The sequence below is a fragment of the Podarcis pityusensis genome (genome assembly GCF_964106645.2).
Source record: "Podarcis pityusensis genome assembly, chromosome: 17".
NCBI lineage: Eukaryota > Metazoa > Chordata > Lepidosauria > Squamata > Lacertidae > Podarcis > Podarcis pityusensis.
Window position 1 is genome coordinate 21,549,948 of NC_138042.1, and position 16,893 is coordinate 21,566,840.

The 16,893-nt window shown below is 42.1% G+C and overlaps 1 protein-coding gene across 27 annotated transcripts in view; it reads right to left on the bottom strand.

The window, feature by feature from the left end:
* Positions 1 to 16,893, bottom strand: part of PTPRD (protein tyrosine phosphatase receptor type D) — a 722,358-nt gene that overhangs the window by 375,651 nt on the left and 329,814 nt on the right. The window contains exon 1 of one of the 27 annotated variants that reach the window (XM_080987665.1): positions 8,048 to 8,583. The exons of the other annotated variants lie outside the window; for them this stretch is intronic. The gene's annotated coding sequence lies outside the window, so the exon portion shown is untranslated. Of the gene's footprint in view, positions 1 to 8,047; positions 8,584 to 16,893 lie in introns of those variants that run through there. 27 annotated transcript variants of the gene reach the window in all.

The window sequence follows — 16,893 nt, forward strand, 5'->3', positions numbered from 1 at the left end:
TCCATGTGCAGTACCTCCAGGAGGCTTTACCAACTGTGTCCATTTAAAGAAAGTAACAAAAATCAGCTCATCGTGTTTCCAGTATAACATTTTTTAAACTTTGATTCATGGAAGGAAAATAATTATCTATCCAGAAGTCTAGATGAAAACCATTTCAAGGCAAGGGCTAGTGGCAGCAGACTGGGGCAGCAACCAGACTCACTGTGGAGTGTTCCCACAACCCTAATGCAAAGTCTGGGATAAATGTGAGGTATGGGGCACATTCCTAGTGCACACACACTTTGCCTCCTTTAGCACACACCCAAATCATCAAGGGGATGCTTACTGAAAGAGACAAAATATTTTCAAAATGTGTCTATCACCTATTTTACCTTAAACCTATGAAACAAATGTATCAAAATCCCTAGTGGAAATCTGGATCGAAATCAACTTAAACTGACTTCTGTACTCAGCACACAAGAAGCCCAAATTACAAACCAGGCCATTTTGAGGGAATTAGGTGAACTCATTAAGAGCTGTTTGGTCATTTGGGTCATTGTGAACCACCCTGGTAACTATTACAGCACATGCAAAAATGACCCCAAAAGGTAAAGTTGGTTAAAATGCACAAGGAATAATTACACCTCCATGGACTAACTTCCAATATGTTTCTAATTATCATGAGGCTATCGCTATGGCAGGAATAATAGGAGGAAATGTGGGGTAGAATAGAAAAGCAGATGCTTTTAGATCCTTGATGTCACAGTCCAGAAAAAAAACGAAGAGATAACTGGGCAACTGGCTGACATATCAAAAAGGTTAAGAACATAAGAATGCTCCTTCATAAAACCAAAGGCCCCATCTAGCATACTATTCTCAAAGTGTTATCTCTGATGCCTAGGGTGGTTATGTCAACTAAGCAAATGTGTGAATATATTGTTCTGACTCTTAAGTGATATAGGAACTTTTCTTGTGCAGTAAAGTGTTGTGTACATTGACAGTGCTATACAGATAACTGCATCAATATAGATCTATTTACACTCACAAAATCCAGTTCCCAACATTATTTGCCATTCTGCAAGAAACAGACTCAAGATATAGCTAAAGAGAAGATAGGAACAAATTTGAATCTTAACATTTCGGGTCGACTGCAGCAAGGAACAGATTCGAAACTCTCTGAAGTCACTGAATGTATGGACTATTTGTCATTAATCCACACGGAGGAAAGAATGGTGTGGTTTTTGGAGATGTTGTTGCAATGACAGCAAACATGGATGGAGGGATGGTGTCGGCGCCCAGCATCCTTATATAGCTTCCAGGACCATACGACAGTCCACTTCTGACCCTGATCTTGAGTGGTCGGAGCCATCTTGCAAATTACTGGGGCTTTGTGGGAAATTAAAATGGTGGAATACAAATGCCAATTTGAAGGACCCACAATATGCCAGATTGGTCTACATCAGAGGTATACAGTGGTTGATTAGAATGTCATGAGACTTGCAACCGCTCCACAAATATCATGGTGGTGGGCCCCACATCACCAGCAAGTAAGCCAACTTGCAGAAGAGCTGATATAGGAGACCTACCAAAGAATATTTGCATAAGGGCCAGCACTTCTTGGATGCCCAAGCACTGCCAACAAAGGTCCTACAGGGGTGTAAAGTGGATATCTTTTTTAAAAAAAAAATCTCTTTGGCAAGCTCTTATGTAGTTGAACTCAGAACTACTTGGAATCATTTCATATCCTTGATACACCAGGCCCCTGATGCTGTTGCCTTTAGGATAATGCTTCCGATCTCTTACGTTACGTGAGGCGAAGAAACAACTGCTCCTGATACTGATACTGATACTTCTTAATACAGAGGTGTTTGCATTTAATAATTCCCACAATTTGCTAAAAGAAATATTCTTTCAGCTCCAAATTCTACAAAATGAAGATGCTTTAAATCGCTGTAGGGTTCTTTCTGCATTTACACTGACATTTCAAGAAAAGAAAACTAAAATATATATCTGGTCTAAATATCTACTACAAATCACTCCGTATTTAGTCATGGTGAGTTTTTGAAGGGCTCCTTTTCAGGAGATTGCAATAACGCTGTTTTGCAAAGTGATATTTTTTTAACTACAGGATTTAAAGCACCAACAGTCCAGAAACATACAATTTTAGAGGAATCACAAAAATCTGAAACTCAGAACTATGATTAAAATAACGCCCATTAAATCTCTATGAAGCTTAATGACATTCACTCAGCTTATATGGAAGGGGGGGAATAAATATTTCCGGTAATAGCTGTGTTTCTAATATCCACAACTCTACACTCTCTTTTTGCTCACAAAGTGAATGGATTTCTGAAGTTGACTGGAATATTAGCTCAGCATTGCATGTGTCTAGTCTAATTTTTTCCCCTCTGAGAAATGCTACTGGTTGAGCTGGCATTGAGACAGAAGGCTGTAAATTCCTATCTTCCATCAGTACCGTTGACCTTAGAGCAAACCCCACAACTGGCTACAGGCATTCAACATCCATCACTGCTCCTGAAACCTAATCTTTCAGGGAAGGACAGCTGCAGTGGACAACAGTTAAGCAGCTTTCAAAGATACATTCTGCCATTCGAACAATTTTAAAAAAATAAATGAAACCAATAAACTTCCATTTTAACTACTGCCTTTAAAACAAAATTGCATGGCTTTCTTTTTATAGTTAATATTTATCTTCTGAAATTGTTAAAGTGAACATTCCAAGCCAAAAACACGAAACTGCCCTTTGAAACTGGACTTAATCGGAGCAAGCATTTTAACATTGGGTTACAATGTGCCCTGTGAAATGCCTTTAAATCCTGCTGATTTCTCTGCAGTTTCTCCAGTTTTTTCCCCTTCCAAATCCACTGACAACATCTCCAGGTTATGAAAGGTGAGTATTCATGTAGCTCATTCAAGAAGCAATAACAGATCCGAGCTAAATTGTAAGAAATAAGCAGAGGCCAGACAATAATCAATATGCAAAAGAAATATGAAAAGCCTCGCACAAGCCTGGAGACCAGTTCTTTGCTTATCTCGGAAATCTTATTGTCATGGCACCCAGGCATCAGCTAGCGTGAGAAGCTTGTAGGTTTGACCATCTACAAAATCATATTATACACACCACTTACTGAATTTGAAACATGGTTCCAAGAACACTGAAGAAAACAACCTGGGGATTGCCACATTTTCTTGCTCTATTTCATACAATACATTCAATATATTATTTAGGAGGAATTGTGTACCCAGCAACTTTAACCATGTGAGATAAGTGTTTTCTGGGTTGCTGTTTAAAGGACATGTATTTTCATTGTTTGCAAACCAACATCATTTTCTACCCATCAAAACTCCTATATTTAAATATTCATTAGCAGTTTCAGTATAAAAACCCTAGGTATGCCTAATATAAGTGCAATGGAAATATATATATATATATTGTGTGTGTGTGCATGTGTGGTCTTATCTAAATAAAAAAGAATTGTCCTTTTAAAGCAAGAATATTATCATTTTTAATAAACTAATTAAAAAGTATTGCTCGTTTAGAGTGCTGTTGTATTCTAGAAGTACATGAACACATGCAATCTCTCAAGACGGGATCTCAGTAATTTTAATTTTATTAAATTGCTTCAAATTTTATCACGCAAGTGTCATATCCATGTGAGTGTACTTATTTAAAATCATGTTTTTCTTGCATAATTATACATGTTGATGCATACTTATGCTGTTGGATGCAAGCCATGATATGAGAGATATGAGAACGTCTCAAATACCTTTTGTAAAAATCTGAAATGCAACATGGGGCATTTAGCTACAAAGACAGTTTTGTAAGTTGCCTCGTTAAGTTGTGGAACCTTTTCTTAGAGGTTTCCAAGAAGGACTGAACAGAAATATCCCACCTTGCCTCAGAGCAAGGGTTGCATTAGATAAATGTGGATATAACATAGATTAATTTAGATGTGGGCCTTTCATTAAACATAACAAAGATTTTTTAAACAAACAAACAAACAACAAAAATAAAAGTATTAAAAGCTGCTTTTTTAAAAAAAGTGAGCAATAATCTTTTATTGCTTTATTTTCCTACATATATGGCTTTGTGATTTTTCTTTGAACAGCATTTGCAACATTGTGCATTTACCAAAAAATATTTCTGATGTGCATGATTGATAATCTAATAAGAGATGCCAGTGTTCAGTCACAGCTGAGTGACATTATCAGGGAGACAATGTGGTTCAGATGAATGTATCTTCCGCTGAGTCTGTGCTAGACACAGAACTCCTATGAATGCACTGCAGCTTAAAAAACAAGTGAGGCTTGTTGGAAAGGAATTTACAGGCAAAGAACTCTCAAGCAATCTTCTTCTACATCATCAGATTTCCTCAGTAGATGTGCTGTACAGGAGCTCTCAACATAGCAGATCACAGAGAAAAATAATTCCTCCCCCTTTGCTCCCACTTGGCAAATCACTAATAGTATATGAAGGAATATTTTAAGAACTGTTTCTCCTTTGGGCTCTCACTTGCTATTACATATCCATAAGCAGGTTCCTTGAAAACCTATCCCAAATAAATTAAGATAACAGCCACACACTCCCCAAACTACGTGAACTACCGAATTTGCTTCCAGTTGTAAAGTGTGTTACATTTTAACACCAGAAGAATTAATAAGACAACAGAGACAGTACAGTACAGTGTAATCTAGTCTCCTAATGCTCAAGAAATATTAGTAAAAATGTATAAAGTGTTGAATTACAAGTAAAGTCTAACAACTGAACCACCTATAATGAATGTCTAGACAGAATTACTCCTCAAAGTAATTCTATGGCAAATATATTACTATCCACTGTAAATGCACTCAAAATTTGTTAAAACCAGGTTCCCAAGAAATTTATCTCCCATACAATAGCTCACTTATTAGCACACCTAATTTCATACTAAAATTATCCACACACAAACACAGCACAAGAGTTGTGCCATCCTAAAATCTTCTGATTTAGCTTTGGTAAATCCTTTCAAAAATAGAATTGCCTCTTAGCTTGATAAATCATGTTCAGTTTGAAAGGAATTCAATATGCAAATGTTTCAGCTGTTCCTCGGCACAAATTGTCTGCCTTGTCAATTTGAAAAAGTGAAAATCAACAAAGGAATACTTGACCTTACAGCCTAATGTCTATCAGGAATGCCATGGTTGGTCGATTTCAAACCTCTGAGAACAATGAGTGGTGCATCTTCAGCCCATATCCTATAAGCGCTGACTAGATTTCAAGCACAACTTTAGGATTCTGGAAATCACTAATGTAGTCTAATTACACCATCAACCTGCACCCACATCATTTTCAGAGTAATCACCATCTTTCCTCCCCCCCCCCCTTTCTTATTTTAATATTAGGTGAGCAGTGGCATTTCTAAACCTGATATAGGATCTTAGAGCTAACCCTCGCACTGCTAACTCTCCCACCCCAAACCCGGGTCCTTCTTATATCGGCTAATAGTGTTAAATTTGGAACTGAAGATGAAATGAATCCAGACGTCAAAAAGCTCGTGATGACCACCTTTCAGACAGCAATGTCCCTCAACCATAAAGGTAGAAAGGGAAGCATCAAAGCTCCTTATAAGACTTGCCAGTGGGGAACAGCACAAAAATTATCACTCATCCAACAACATTAGCCTAACCCTTTGTTAATAAATCAGAGGTAAGTCTTTATGAAATCGGCACAAAAATGTCCTTCTAGCAAAAAAAAGAAAAGAAAAAGAGGAGAGTGTTTCGTACAATGGTATTTGCTGCGTAAGAGCAGTTTATACAGGCCCCTAGTGGCTTACCACTCACAGCAGCAGACAATGGGGTGATCCCTACTTTTTTGCTTGTGAAGTTCTAGTGCCATTGCCAATCCACTGTGGGAACTGCAGGTGGTCTTTTAAAAGAATATTGGAGAGTACCTTGTGTTTCTAATCACAAAGTCAGAGCTATTGTCAAATACTTCACAGATTTTTTTTAAAAAAGAAAATGTATCTACCCACAAGCAAACCATTGTCCTATTGCTGCTTGAGAATATTTGAGTTATATAAAAGCCACAATAGAATGTTTAACCAATGTCACTGCTATTCACCAAGTAGCAAAATGCTGAGACAGATGAAAATGTATTTTTAAACACAACTGCTTGAAATCTAAAACCTGCATTTCCCTTATTGAGTGTCATTCCTACCAAAGCACATATAAATCACAATGGATTTCTTAGTGCCATCTTAAAAGCAGAGATCGTCTGTTTCACTAAACCATGTACACAAACCATGTATCATTCTGAATTGAAAATACCTATAAATATCCTACCATACCGCCACAAGTATTATTATATGAAAAGTATCTAATTATCTGTCTCCCTTCTCTTTGCAAGAGCTACAGAATCTACTACTGAAACATGCCTTGTAGGGAACACATCTGATGTTTATAGCAATTTACCAGAGCAGAATTTGACAGCTGAACTTAAGGCACTGACCAGACTATCAATTTCACATTTGAAAAATACCGAAGCCATACAGTAGATCTCAGGAGAACTATTTAAGGACATTTTGATGAAGCAAATCATCAGTGCCCCTTAAAAGCAGACATATATGTGACTGATTTATATTCAGAGGATGAAATCTTTGATTTCTGTTGTTTATGTTACTCTGTTGTAGTGTGTAGTCCTTATTTCAAAATGAACAAAAACACTTTTTGTAATAAAATTCTACCGCCAAAGAGGGGAGTCCCCCCCCCCAATAATTCTCTTTCTGTTTTTCATGTTGTGGGTATGCATGTAAGGGGGGGGGGTGTGAAAGAAAATGTCAAAAAGGTCACTATCATCTGTCACAATAGAACTTTTGACACTATTTTCCAAGCAAAAACATCACAGGAACCAACACAAAACACACCATGAAAACTCAAGGCAACGACTCATCTGAGCCTCATAGATTCTGAAGGAACATAAAATCTTGGTGCTGCACTCTGCTGGGGTGAACACTTTACATGAACCACACCAGGAAAATAATTTTTTAGGCAGGTACAAAGAAACTTGATGAGAAATACACTTCCCAATGGATTATAAAATATGCAAAACCCTGAAGGGACGAATGCTGGCGACACTGCCCTCTTCCAAAATAACCTGTGGAGAAACAGAACTAACACTAGCGGAAGAGGCGATTGGGGAAAAGGTTAAGTATAAAGGTTATGACTTGTGGGGCAGCTAGTCATTGACGGCGGCTTGGGGAAGAGGGCAAAACAAAAATAAAAAACCTTCACAAGCATTAGGGAGCAACTGAGAAGGCTGGATGGAAGTATTGTGGAAAATAAGTTTCCCTCAAAGAAAACATGGGTGTACTCTTGTAAACCTTGCCATGCCTCTGTCAAAAGTCCTTGTCTTGGCTGCTTTAAGGATATTGTTATTATTGTTATTATTATTACATAATTCCTGTTTTAGCATATGCGTTTACTTAGGAACCCTACGAAGAAGAAAGAGGGGGTGTTATCTGGGCATCCCAGGGGTTGTTCCCAACCTACCCCCTCCCCGTCACACGCGCGCAGGCGGTTCCCCAATCCCAGCGCACTTCGGCCGGCATCTCCTCTCGCCTTTGATTTCTGTTCTTATCTTCCCACTGCGATAAACACCACTCAGGACAAACGAGCTAACTCGGCCATCATCATCAACAACAACAACAACAACAACAAGCCTTCCGTCGGCAGGCAGCACCGCACGCCTCCATCTCTCCCTCCCAAGCAAACGGGCGGCTCTCTCTCTCTCTTCCCCTGGACACCAATCCTGGCACGCACCAGCCCAGCCTTCTTCCCACCCCACCGCCTTCAGATTCCCCTTATTGTCAGCTCTCCTGTCTGGAGATTAGACCCCGGGGCTACCGGAGGGGGTGGGGGAGAAGAGTAGCTGAGAAATGCACATGGCTGTCTCTCATGCACACATCATGCACGCGCGCGCACGAGCGCGCAAACACACACACCACACCAGATTTCCAGAGCAGGGGCTGGAAGAAAGAAATGGGTCAGCAGCAGCAGCGGGCAGAATTACCTGGTCATGCTGGCTCCCCGTCGGCTCCCCTCGCAGCAGCAGCAGCGCCGCCGCTGCCCCCGCCGCCAGCCAAGCCCTGCTTGCCGGGCGCTGCTTCTTGGCAGGGCTCCCCTTCCTCTCCTTTCGCCTTCTTCCTTCCTCTTGCTGCTGCTGCTGCCGCCACGGCCACCTCTGCTCCTCTTTCCCCCGCTGCTGCTGCTGCTGCTGCCGCCGCCGCTCGTCTCCCGGGAGGCCGATTTAATCCAAAGCCGAGCGAGCGGCTGCCAGCCGAGTCCCTCCTTCCCCTCCCGCGACGCCCCCAAGTGCCCGGGGGTCTCTCGCCGCCCTCTCACGGACCGTCCAAAGCGGGGAAGTGGATGGGAGTCCGAGGGGCCGGCGGCATCCAGGGAGCGGGGAAGCCGGCGGAACTCCCCGGGCTGCCGGGTCTCCCTGGCCGGCTTCTTGCTGCTGCTTGTCCGCTCTCTTCTGCCTTCTTTTTTCTTGCTGCTGCTTCTGTTGCTCCCGGGCTCTTTCTCTCTCTCTCTCTCTCTCTCTCTCTCTCTCTCTGCTCTCCGCTTCACCCTCCTCCTTTCTCCTCTTGCTCCCTCCTCCCTCCTCCCTCCCCCTCCCTTTTGCCCCTCTTAATTTAGTCCATTCTTTAGCTACAAATAGAAAAACCGGATCCACTCTCCTCCTCCTCCTCCTTCTCCAAGGAGGGGAAAAAAAGAAGGAAAAAGAAGAAGAGGGAAATTTCCCCAAAGTGCAATGCAGACCCAAAAAGGGCAAGTTGGAGATGGCTCGGATGTTGGAGAGGGATGGAAACAGAACAGGCGAGAGATTCCCCCCAACCTTAAAAAACAAAACCACCAGAAAGAGGAAAGGAGGGAGGATAAAGACCCTTTTAGAGGACTCCTCTGGGAAGAGGCGATGGCTGCGCGCGCTTGCTGAGGGACCAAGTAATAGGGATGCTCCCCATCTCCTTTCCTCCCCCCCTCTCTCTAGGTGATATTTATATAGAGAGAGGACATAATATATATTATTGCTAAATCCTCTTATGCTGTGCAAATCACAGGATTTGAGTGCGCGCGGCCCCCCCAGCAGTGTTGTGAGAAGCTTGTTGCAGAGCCCGGCTGTTTTTAGGCGAGTGGGAAGCGGGTGGAGAACGGCTGAGCCTCTCGCCCTTGCGCGCCTGGCTGGACCACAGACGGACGGAGGACGCGAGCAGCGAGGAAGGCGCACACGCGCAACGCCGGAGCGCGCCGGGCAGCAACGGTGCGCTGTGTGGGGCGGAGTGGGGGGGGGGAGAGATTGGCAGGGACGGTGACGTCACTCCCCGTTATCTCGCTGTACCAGCCCAGAAAGGACCTCCCCCTTTCTCTCCCCCTCCCCACCTCTTGTGCCAAACACACACAGAGCTACACGCGCACGCCCCGCGTTTGCAAGAAGGCGAGAAGCTTGTGCGCCCGTCTTTTCCCTCGGAGAAGCACGCACGCTTTCAAACGCGAGCGAGCGAAGCAGCCGGTTGGGTGCCTTCTCGTTTTGCACCCCGCCTTCTCTCCGCCCTCTTCTGTGAATTTTGCGAGAGCTCCTTTCCTCCTCCTCCTCCTCCTCCTTGCAGCTGCCCTCACGTCTTTGAGGACACGCGGTGCAACCTCCCAGACGTTGTTTTTTTTTAAAAAAATGGAAACTTCGTGCGCGAAGGAGAAATCGGGTGGGAGAGATGATAGTTCAGGTCAGGTGGTCCGTTTTCCTGGAGTTAAAGGCCGTTTGGGAGGAATCGTGTGGCTGCAATCCTAACCCTGCTTGCCTGGGAGTAAGCCCAATGGAGTTCAGTAGGGGTTACTTTTGAGTAGACGGGACTACGATTCTGTTGCACATCGGTTCCCCACCCCACCCCTAGAAACGAAGGGTGTAAGGTTGCTTTAAAGAGGCGAGTAACAAAAGGAAGCCTGTTACTTCATTCGGTTTATAAACCTTAAACTGTCAAGCAAATGAAACCTCAGTGTTGCATTTTTCAAGAAAATTGCTGTCTTGGGGTCATTTACATTTGTTGTATATGTAGTACCGTTTACGTAATAATAATCATAATTGGGTGGAAACATGGTGCTATTTATATAAACAACAGCATCTCTTATTGGTAGTTTAAGTTAAATAACAGTAATTTGCTATTAATTACAATGTTCGGGTTTCTAAAAAGAAACATGAGGCTTCTGAATGCTTTTTTAAAAAAACAACAACATCACAAATCCTTGTAAGAAAACAAACACACACCAACAGTGTGAACCACAAATGCAAAAGCATTTTCACCACCAGGCCCTGCTACGCCCCCACACTATTATGAAGTATATTCAGAAATAGATACAACTAATTCCTCAAGGTCAAAGTCCAAATATTCTGCAAATCTCTCCCAAAAGTTAATCCTTGCAGAGTTTCAGCGTGACCCTTTTTGCTTCACTGATGACCCAATTCTACACACAGCTTGTGCGCGGGATGAACCAGGCATCCGATCTGTTACTTGTGTTCCACTCATTTCCCTCTGCAAATGTTTAAAGGGTAGATAATAAAAACAGGCTGACTTGTGGCTTCTTTCTGCAACCCCTGAAGGGCTGCTTACAGGAGCAACCGGACAATGCCAAGACATGTGTTCATTACCATTTAATCTGTCTCCAGTGGACTACCAGTTACTATTGGTCATTGAAACCGTATACACATGAAGTTAGCCATAATCCATATCTGTCCTATAGTAATTGAAGAAGAAATGCTTCCATCCAATCTGAAAAAGTTAAACCACATTCACTCCACAGTTAAGCTGGTGTGTACATTTGAAATAGCCGTTGCACATGTACAAACGACGGCTTCGTGAATAGGAGTTGGGGGGAGTGCAGGCATGGGGTTGGATGAAAGACAAGGGGGGTGTCACCTTGCTGCCCAAAAGCCACTCATGTGTGCATAGACTAACTGCCTTAATTGCAGAGATTCACACTGAGGGATACAGAAATATTAGTAGGCGATAGCCACACACGTTGTGTTAGCACGCTGAATTATCCCATTCCTTTCTCCTCTGTCTTTTGTTCTCAAAAAGCTACTGGCCTGCCACATCCTTGTGGCAACTTGATACTACATTCCATTTCTTAGTCTGTCTAAGGGCATTAAAGCAACAGTTAGTCCATTTGCCTGAAAGAACACAATGTTTCTGCGTATATACTACAGAAAATGCTACAGCTGTGTGCATTTATAAACGATTTGTTCTATATTTTTCAAATATACATTTGTAAGCACTGTATAGGAACATGTAAGGTGGGTGAGCTGACAGAGTCCAACTTGCACTTGCCTGTGAAAGGCCTTCAAGCACTGCTTGCCGCGAAGACAAATTGCCAGTGTACTGTTTCCCAAAGATACACAACACAGAGAGAACAGGAAATGGGATTGCTGGAAGGGCAGGGGAGGGTGCAGTGCATTGCCTCAAAATGTTTTATGAACAGGCGTGTTCATTTCCACACTTCAGGATTCTTTGGGCCCTGCAGATGTGGAAACAAATCAGTAACAAAGTTTGAATGAGAAGTGTGAAACTAAACGTAGGCTTTTTACACATCCAAAGTGTAGCCAGCTCATCCCCTTTTGCCTGCAGTATTCAGCGCATCCTCTTTTAAAAAATTGTTTTCAAAACAAAAATATTTGTGTTTTAAGTCTGGCCTGCACTATATGTTCCATCTCTCCAATTTCATTTTCTACAGCACAACTAATACTGATATGGTTTATTTGCTTGCTTTGCTTGCTTAACAGAAAAGTGTCCTCTCAGGTGAATGATATTTTTTTAAATAAATCAGCTTAATGTTAGATTAATACACTAGAAGTGTTGCTGGGGATCACATAACTGCTATTTCAGTTGTGCCATATTTGTGAGTTTCTGATAGGCATCTCGTTGGCCACTGTAAGAACAGAATGCAATATGGCGCAGCAGGGTGCTTCTTACGTCATTACACATAAATGCTTAATTATTGAGATCAATTATGCATGCTAGGCATTGCATCCAGCCAAGTTCTGCTCAGAACAGAACCCACTGGAATTATTGGACCTGTTAATCATGTCCATTAATATCAGTGAAAACATACCGGCAAAATTGTAAAACAGGACACCTAAAAGAAACTCAAGACGGTAATTGAAACAAATACCCATATACCGATGGATACTATTTTGAGTCTGGTCTTATTAAGATAGAATTTGTACGGTCTTCAGGTAGATGTTTGCATTATGCCCAGCACAAGCCAGCCCCTCCTGTCTCAGAAGTACATTTCACTGTGTTCAATGGGCCTTACTCCCAGACAAGTATGCATACCATTCAGCCTTAATGATCACTGAATAGGCCTTTCATATGATTTTGCAACAGAAGCAGACTTCAATGAAAAAATCCACATGAAGGTGGAATTCTACTTTTGCCTGACCTATAATGAGATTGCATCTAAAGTTTGTCAAGAAAATGCAAGTACAAAACACACCTATCAAAATGTATTCAGATATAATTTTGAATTTATCTTGTTTATTTGTCATCAGACAATATTATGAAACCCGTGCTTGCCAATATTTCATACGCTGTAATGCATATTTATTGGATGAATAAATTGTGCATTTTGAAAGCACTTTGTTTTGCTAAGATGTCTTTTGCCAGTGTTCATTCAACTTTAAAGAGTTCAAACAGAAAACCTGTTGTGAATGCTGAAATAAAAGGCTTGTGGTTACAATGGAAATGAAAACTATCATTATCTCCTACTACAGGGCAAACCATAATGTGGACTTAGTTTTAGGTTCTCAGAGTTTTAAACTTGAGTTTTCTTCATTCATCATAAAAGAGGTATAGTTTTGAGTTTGGTTTTGGTTTGCTGGGGTTTGGTTTTGGTTTTGAATTAACATGGTTTTTAGGTTTTGCAATAACATACCTGCATAGTAAAGCTACTACACATTCTGATGTAGTATGCATTTTGGAAAACTGGTGGAATTTCCCTAGATTATTTGATACTGTGGAAACACCTCAAGTTTAGGTGTCAGTTGCTGCCTTTCTGTCTGCTACACCAGGGCTGGGGTGCCCACCTTGTTAGGAAAACTTTCTTTAAGAAACAAATAAAAGTTCCCGGAAGCTTTAAAGAGGGTTCCAGAATTTTGTTTAGTGTGTAGGAGTGGCACCCTAGGCTTGATTGGTATCAGCTGGAGGTGCAAATAAAGGGAAGAAGTTACACACTGCAATTCCTGCACGAGGAAAGCACCCACACACTGTCAGCACGCACACGGACAACAAGGTTGGAAGTAAGACAATGAGTGCTGCTGATACTGTGAGTTTTGCTGTCTCAGGATTGTTAATCACTGGACTGAGATTATACCATGCTGGAGAGATAAAGAAGGAATGTAAATAGCTTGTATATAACGGAAATGCTTGTGCAACCAGTCAAGCAATAAAGAAGCTCTTGACTGTGAATTTGAGCAAGAAGAGGTTGGAGCTAATCCAATAAGTCTGAAGAGTCGATGAATGGGGGGGCTGCTAGATAGGAAGCAAAACAAGAGATGTAAGGGGCAAAAGTTTAATATTTTCTGTAGACAACGGAAGCAGTCTTCAGAAGGGTTATCTTGCGTGATAATGCCGGAGGCTGCATTAGAGCCGTCCGGAGCTATCTGTTTGCTTTTGCAATAAATCTTCCTTTTTAATTACCTACGCTTACTGTGTTATTAAGCTGGGAACCTGGACTCCTGACACTAGCAATCCCAAGTGGACTGTGGGACTGACCTTTTACAAATTAAATGTACACCTCAACGATAATCTACAGCAAAATAGAATAATAGGCTTGCTCAACATGACTATGCATACCTGGCCGGTCTCTGCCTCGTTTATCTCCCTCATAGCTCGGCTGGAATTCAAACTGGCCTCCCTTTACCCTGTCAGCTACAGGAGAAGGGGGAGGCAATCTCCACTATACCTCTTCCTCTTGATTCCAGTCCCTGACACCTTAAATGCCATGTACACCTTAACCAAAAATGCACTCTCCATTCTTTAAAATCAGCTTATCACAATTCACATTATAGCATTTGTAGGTGACTGATTCTTATGAGTTGGATACAACAAGGTCATACTCAGAGTAAAGGTAAAGGCAAAGGGACCCCTGACCATTAGGTCCAGTCGTGACCGACTCTGGGGTTGTGGCGCTCATCTCACTTTATTGGCTGAGGGAGCCGGCGTACAGCTTCCGGGTCTTGTGGCCAGCATGACTAAGACGCTTCTGGCGAAGCAGAGCAGTGCACAGAAATGCCGTTTACCTTCCCGCCGGAGTGGTACCTATTTATCTACTTGCACTTTGACGTGCTTTCAAACTGCTAGGTTGGCAGGAGCAGGGACTGAGCAATGGGAGCTCACCCCGTCACAGGGATTCAAACTGCCAACCTTCTGATCGGCAAGTCCTAGGCTCTGTGGTTTAACCCACAGCGCCACCCGCGTCCCTCATACTCAGAGTAGCCCCATTCAAATCAATGTGCTTAGGAACATACTATAACTAGGTGCCCTGTACCAAATCAGACCAGTGGCCCATCTAGTTCAGTATTGTCTACAATGCATGGCAGCCACTTTCCAGGGTTACAAGCAGGCGTCTCTCCTACCCTCCCTGGACATGCTGAACTTGGGACCTTCGACATTAAAAGCAAAATTTTCCCTGGACATTTCAGTGATTGCCACCTGGACGCTGCTTAAGGGTGAATACTGGCTATGTCTGGAAAATGTCGGATGTATGCCAACCCTATGATACATCCCTATGTGGTGGTGGTTGTTTTTTTTTTAAAAAAACGTATTTACAACTTTCAGTGTACATGCTTTTATTTCCAGTTCATAGCACATACTCTATTGCAGCCTAATAAACCTTGATCCTACTTCATCAGTCTCAAATCTCCATGGATTTTTATCGTGTGATTAATTACCAGCTTCCTGGAGTCTTTTTACTCTCTTCAATTCCTTTACTACAAAGAGCCGAGATAAAAATAGCAAGCATGGCAAAAAATAATGAAAAAAAGTAAAATGTACTCAGAATCTCTTTCTTCTTCAGACATGCTTTCCTTTAAGTACCAAAGGTTTATCATTTGAAAGATTTATAAGAATCATGAAAGTTTAAAAGATGAAGATAAACCACTGAATGACTCCTTAGAGATACCAAATTAGCACTTAAAACATACACATATCGAAGGTATATTTGCAGAGTTTATTATTTTTGTTTACTGGCAAATGTATATACTTATTAGCTTAGTAGTTTGTAAGTTTTGGTATTCACCAGATGCAGCAAAAGGGCCTTGCGAGCTATAAATGAGAATTCTCAAGGTGCAAACAAAACAACTGGGGGTCTGTTTCTCTTAGTCACTAAGAAATCCAGGGCTTAATGTGTGTGTTAATGGAGCTTTATGACTAATCACCTGTTAGATTTCAGCTGACAGCTTGTCACGCTGTAACAGTAAATAATAAAAATGCATGGCTATCTTAATGTATGCAACTAAAGAAAGAGGAGAGGGAGAATATTCCATAATTTTACTTTGATATGGCACAGCTCCAATAATTTAATGCATGCACTAGTGGCTCCACTCATAGAGGCCCAATTTGTGGACAACTTCCTTCCAATTGTCTGACTGTAAATTTAGACCACCTCCCACCCCGTTCCACCCCCAGTACAAATGAGCGTGCTAATTTACACACCTAAATTCTTCATAAATTCCTGAGGGTACCCCCAACCTGCATTCTGCATCCTTTTCCCCAAATAGCACATAGCAACTTCAGAGTCCTAGGCAAAGGTAAAGGGACCCCTGGCTGTTAGGTCCAGTTGCGGACGACTCTGGGGTTGTGGCGCTCATCTCACTTTATTGGCTGAGGGAGCCAGCGTACAGCTTCTGGGTCATGTGGCCAGCATGACTAAGCCGCTTCTGGCGAACCAGAGCATCGCATGGAAATGCTGTTTACCTTCCCACCGGAGCGGTACCTATTTATCTACTTGCACTTTGAGGTGCTTTCAAACTGCTAGGTTGACAGGAGCAGGGACTGAACAATAGGAGCCCACACCCTTGTGGGGATTCGAGTCACCGACCTTCTGATCGGCAAGCCCTAGGCTCTGTGGTTTAACCCACCCTCTGTTAGCAAGTAGAGTCAAATGCACTCTGACAGCAAGGGGCACTTTGGTGTCACTTTCCCACAACTTCAAGTTTCATGTCTTCCCCAACATGACAAGGTATGAATTGCTACACTGTGTTTCAGGACTCTCCTCCACCTTAAGTTAGGTATTTAAAAAATCATGTGTTTCTTTTGTTATGGTTTTTGAGGGCAATGCTATTCTACTGCAATAGGTGAGGAAACTGGAAGAAGAAAACCACGCACATAAAGATATCGATCTTGCAAAAATGCTGCTTAAATTCATCAGTTACTTGTCATATCTAAGAATCTCAGTCAAGAACCTGCTCTCTCCATTTTATGTGAGAAAGGAGTGTAGAGGGTAAAAAAAACACTTGTCTGTTTTCATAATAGACAAATTGCTTTCCTTGCCATCACCACAAATTACATCAGAGGTCAATTAAAATAAAAATCCACATGTTTACAAAGTTAGGATCTTCCTTGTGACCCAGAAAAACTGACCCCCCCAACATTGCAGCTAACAGTTTGCACAAAACTTACTAATCCATTTTTGGGGGTCACTGAGACCTCAACTTCAACAGCAAATGTTGGCAAGCAACCTGAACTCTCACCTTTAGCAGCTGCCCAGAGTTAATGGCAACTCTCCATTCAGAACCTTTTACTGTTCATGGAAAAATCTCTGAAAAACATGTTGTTAAGAGTTGTCATAAACTCTTCTAGGGCACAA